We start from the raw sequence: 5,046 nt of genomic DNA, 5'->3' as shown, positions 1-5,046 counted from the left end.
ATCCATCATACATCCATCCACCCATCCATCCATCCATCCATCCATCCATCCATCCATCCATCCATCCATCCATTATCTTTACCCACTTATTCTATTTTGGGTCACGGGGGTCGCTGGTGCCCATGTCCAGCAATCACTGTGCGAGGGGCGGGGGACACCCTGGACGGGTCGCAAGTCCATCACAGGGCGCTTTGACAAACTAAAAACAAACAAACAAAAAAAAATCCTAATTTTTTTGCTATGATTACATGCCCAACTTTTGTTGACTGGATTGAAATGTTTTCAGATTAAATAATTCAAATGTGTCGTTTACATGAGCTCAGTCTGTTCATGATGAGCGTTTACCTGCAGCAGGTTTTGTTCTGAACAGCAGTACTGACATGCACAGAGTGGTAAACTCTCCTTAAAAAAACACAGAAGAAGAAGTTTTACTTCCGGTTTACTTCCTGGATGAACGTAAACAAAGCTGAGCACCAAAATGGACCCGCGACAGTTTTTCATGACGGTGGAGACGTTGCTGCACTCCCTGACTGAGCTGCAGGTGATACACATCATTCTGAGCTCTTTCTAAGTTTCTAGTAGAAATGTGTCGCTCACCGACCAGTTTTATTTCCCCGACATGCTAATGTTATTAGCATTAGCCAGGAGGAAATGACATAGTCACACATGCGCAGTCAGGTCAGTTTTTCACGATCGGATAAAAACGAACAGATCAAGTGTTTACATGCGCACCATTCGGGTTATGGATCAGTGTAAACCACCTGTTTAGTTCTGATCACAAATTATTTAGGATCACGCTGAAGAAACAAAGAATAACCTGAACAAGGTGTTTACATGATGAGTTTTTATTCTGAACGGCCGTTTGATCCGATTACTTATGTCCGGCTTGGGTGGTCGCTGAGGCAAAAACTCGGGCATGGGAGGAGTTCAGAGAGGCCATGGAGAATGACTACCGCACGGCTTTGAGGCGATTCTGGTCCACCATCCGGCATCTCGGGGGGGGGGGGGGGGTACACCACCATCACTGTTTATAGTGGAGGTGGTGTACTGCTGACCTCCACTCGGGACGTTGTGGGTCGGTGGGCAGAATACTTTGAAGACCTCCTCAATCCCACCGGCATGTCTTCCACTGAGGAAGCGGAGCCTGGGGACTCTGGGTCGGGCCCTCCAATCTCTGGTGCTGAGGTCACCTAGGTGGTTAAAAAGCTCCTCGGTGGTAGGGCCCCAGGGGTGGATGAGATTCGCCTGGAGTTCCTTAAGGCTCTGGATGTTGTAGGGTTGTGTTGGCTTACGCGACTCTGCAATATTGCGTGGACATCAGGGATCAGGGGAAGTTCCCCTGGATTGGCAGACAGGGGTGGTGGTTCCCCTATTCAAAAAGGGGGACCGTAGAGTGTGTTCCAACTACAGGGGGATCACGCTATTAAGCCTCCCTGGTAAGGTCTATTCGGGGGTTCTGGAGAGGAGGGTCCTTCGGATTGTTGAACCTCGGATTCAGGAGGAGCAGTGCGGTTTTCGTCCTGGCCATGGAACACTGGACCAGCTCTACACTCTCAGCAGGGTCCTGGAGGGTGCGTGGGAGTTTGCCCAACTGGTCTACATGTGCTTTGTGGACTTGGAGAAGGCGTTCGACCGCGTCCCTCGGGGAACCCTGTGGGGGGTACTCTGGGAGTATGGGGTATCGGGCCATTTGATACGGGCTGTTAGGGCCCTGTATGACCGGTCTCAGAGCCTGGTTTGCATTGCCAGCAGTAAGTCGGGCTTGTTCCAGGTGAGAGTTGGACTCCACCAAGGTTGCCCTTTGTCACCGATTCTGTTCATAACTTTTATGGACAAAATTTCTAGGCACAGCCAAGGTGTTGAGGGGATCCGTTTTGGTGGCCTTAGGATTGCGTCTCTGCTTTTTGCAGATGATGTGGTCTTATTGGCTTCATCAGATCGTGATCTACAGCTTTCGCTGGAGCGGTTTGCAGCCAAGTGCGACACGGCCAGGATGCGGATCAGTTCCTCCAAATCCGAGGCCATGGTCTTGAGCCAGAAAAGGGTAGAGTGCCCTCTCTAGGTCAGGGAGGAGGTCCTGCCCCAAGTGGAGTAGTTCAAGTATCTTGGGGTCTTGTTCACGAATGAGGGAAAAATGGAACGTGAGATCAAGAGGCGGATAGGTGCAGCGTCTACAGTGAAGCAGGCGCTGTACAAGTCTGTCGTGGTGAAGAGAGAGCCGAGTCAAAAGGTGAAGCTCTCAGTTTACCGATCGATCTACGTTCCTACCCTCATCTATGGTCATGAGCTTTGGGTTGCGACCGAAAGAACGAGATTTCGGATACAAGCGGCCAAAATGAGTTTTCTCTGCAGGGTGTCTGGTCTCTCCCTTAGAGATAGGGTGATAGCTCGATCATCCGGGAGGGACACAGTATAGAGCCGCTGCTTCTCCACGTCGAGAGGAGCCAGTTGAGGTGGCTTGGGCATCTGTTTAGGATGCCTCCCGGACGCCTCCCTGGTGAAGTGTTCCGGACACGTCCCACCGGGAGGAGACCCAGGGGAAGACCCAGGACACGCTGGAGGGACTATGTTTCTCGGCTGGCCTGGGAACACCTCGGGATTCCCCCGGAGGAGTTGGACCAAGTGGCTGGGGAGAGGGAAGTCTGGGCCTCCCTACTTAGGCTGCTACCCCTGCGACCCGACCCCAGATAAGCGGAAGAAAATGGATGGATTTCTTTTCACAAAGATGGCCTCCTTTACTCCTCTCTCAAACCATTGTTCCTCTCTATCCAGGATGTGAACATCTTCATCCCTGAAAGAGTGACTGCTGGCCTTGAGATGAGTGTAGACCGCAGAGTCCTGGCCTGATGATGTTGATCTTCTGTGCTGGTCCATCCATTTGGCCAGTGGCTGTTTAGTTTCCCCAATGTAAGACTGATCACCCTCCTGACACTGAACAACATACACAATATTACTCTGTTTGTGCCGGGGGACTGGATCTTTGGGATGAACCAGTCTTTAATGTATTTTGGGGTTTAAAAGCCACTAGGACGTTATGTTTAGAAAATAAACGTCTCAGTTTCTCTGATACTCCCTCAACATCTGGAATGACCACTGGTCTGGGTCTGGGTTCCTCCTTTTCACCTGTTGGCTGACTGGAGTCCTGTTTGGGTTTCTTCTTTCAGGAAGGCCCAGTTAGGATATCCACATTGCTCTAGAGCCTGTCTTGTGTGGGATTTCTCCTTCTGCCTGGCTCCTGAGCTAGTGGGGACGCTGTCTGCTCTGTGGTACAGAGTCCTGATGACTCCTAACTTGTGCTCCAAAGGGTGATGGGAGTCAAACTGCAAATACTGGTCTGTGTGGGTGGGTTTGTGGTACTCCTCAGTTTGCAAAAGTCCTCTATCAGAGACTGAGACCTCGCAGTCCAAGAAAGCCAACCTGCCATTTTTTACATCTTCTCGTGTGAACTTGATGTATTTATCCACAGAGTTGATGTGGTCAGTAAAATGTTGGACTTCCTGAGATTTGATTTTAACCCAGGTGTCATCATCATACTTGAACCAATGACTTGGTGGTGTCCCTGAAAAGGACATCAAGGACGTCATTATTTGAGCAGCTGGTTTTAGGACTGGAGCTGGCTGCGGGCCACCGGACCTGGAAACCCCCTCCAGCCCACGTGTTTCCCCTCGGCTCAAACCTCCCTCAGAAGTGGCAACTCACAATATCAATAAATCAAGGAAACGTCGATTAAGTTTCATCAATTATATTAAAAAAAAGGTTACATTTTACAGCGCTGGACTCTCCCGTCTATTACGCGTTCACAGACCCGGAAAAAGAGCCTCGATGTCCCGTGTCATTACTCGTGACAGATATTGAATCCCAGGGAGACTCTTTTTAGAGTTGCTGGCCCAGTTTAACCCAGTCAGAACCGGGTCATAATTTCATTATAATCCTGTCTCTGAGCAGATCAAAACCATAGGACCAGCCCAAAAATATCTTAACAGTCAGCAGCAAACTGGTTGATCCGCTCTGAGAAGGTGCTATTTATAAGACTGAGCTGAATACAGCACCTCAGACTGAGGAAGTCTTTCCGATGACAGACGAAACATTTCTACATTTTTAAAATTAATTAAATTTTTTTATGTACAGAGGACTAGATTTAACTTTTTTTAGAATTTTCTACCTGGATTATTGAGCATGTATCAGGATATCTGTTCCTGTTCCTTCCCTTCTGTCTTCGTGGGGATGTGTTCGGCCCGATGCTGTAAAGTTCTGATGACAGAGAGTTTGTGTTCCAGTGGATGGTGGGAGTCAAACAGAAGATACTGGTCTGTGTGTGTTGGTTTTCTGTACACTTCAATGTTGAGGATGTCCTCTCTTTCCATATGAACCAAACAGTCCAAAAAAAGCAGCTTCTTGTCGTTTACGTTATTAAACAGCATGGGATACATTTTCATTGTTATGCTGATGATACACAGTGGGGGGGGGGGGGAGATATGGCTCAAATATAATATTGTGATATTTCAGAGCATTCTGACGATAACTATAAATTTCACGATATAAAAAATCCCCAGAAATCATAGTTATTTATTTGACAAAATTATCTTATGTTGTTTTGCAGGATTACATAAAATAAAAAAGGGTTAATTTGACTGAAATAACTTCATTTAGTAAAATATTCAGTCTCCAAGTATAAAACTAAAAAAGATCCTTCTGTTATTTAGATTGAAAAAGTCAGCACAAAATATAGATCAATAAATCCACCACAAAAACTAAAGTGCAGGTGAAGTTTCCCAAAATAACTAAATAAAATGAATCTTAAGATCTGTTGATCATAAATGTAACAAAATATCTGTTTCTTTAAATGAGCTGTAACTTCCAGAAGTTGTAACAAGGTGATCATGTGACTCTGAAGCTGGTGGAGTTTCATCTGTTCCTGCAGGAATCATTCATGTCTCTGATCACATGACTCTGATCACATGACTCTGTCTCTGATCACCTGACTCTGTCTCTGATCACCTGACTCTGTCTCTGATCACATGACTCTGTCTCTGATCACATGACTCT

Source organism: Nematolebias whitei, chromosome 8 (genome assembly GCF_014905685.2).
Source record: "Nematolebias whitei isolate Nwh7 chromosome 8, NemWhi1, whole genome shotgun sequence".
Classification (NCBI taxonomy): domain Eukaryota; kingdom Metazoa; phylum Chordata; class Actinopteri; order Cyprinodontiformes; family Rivulidae; genus Nematolebias; species Nematolebias whitei.
The sequence above is the reverse complement of the archived record's forward strand: the minus strand, read 5'-3'. Positions refer to the sequence as shown.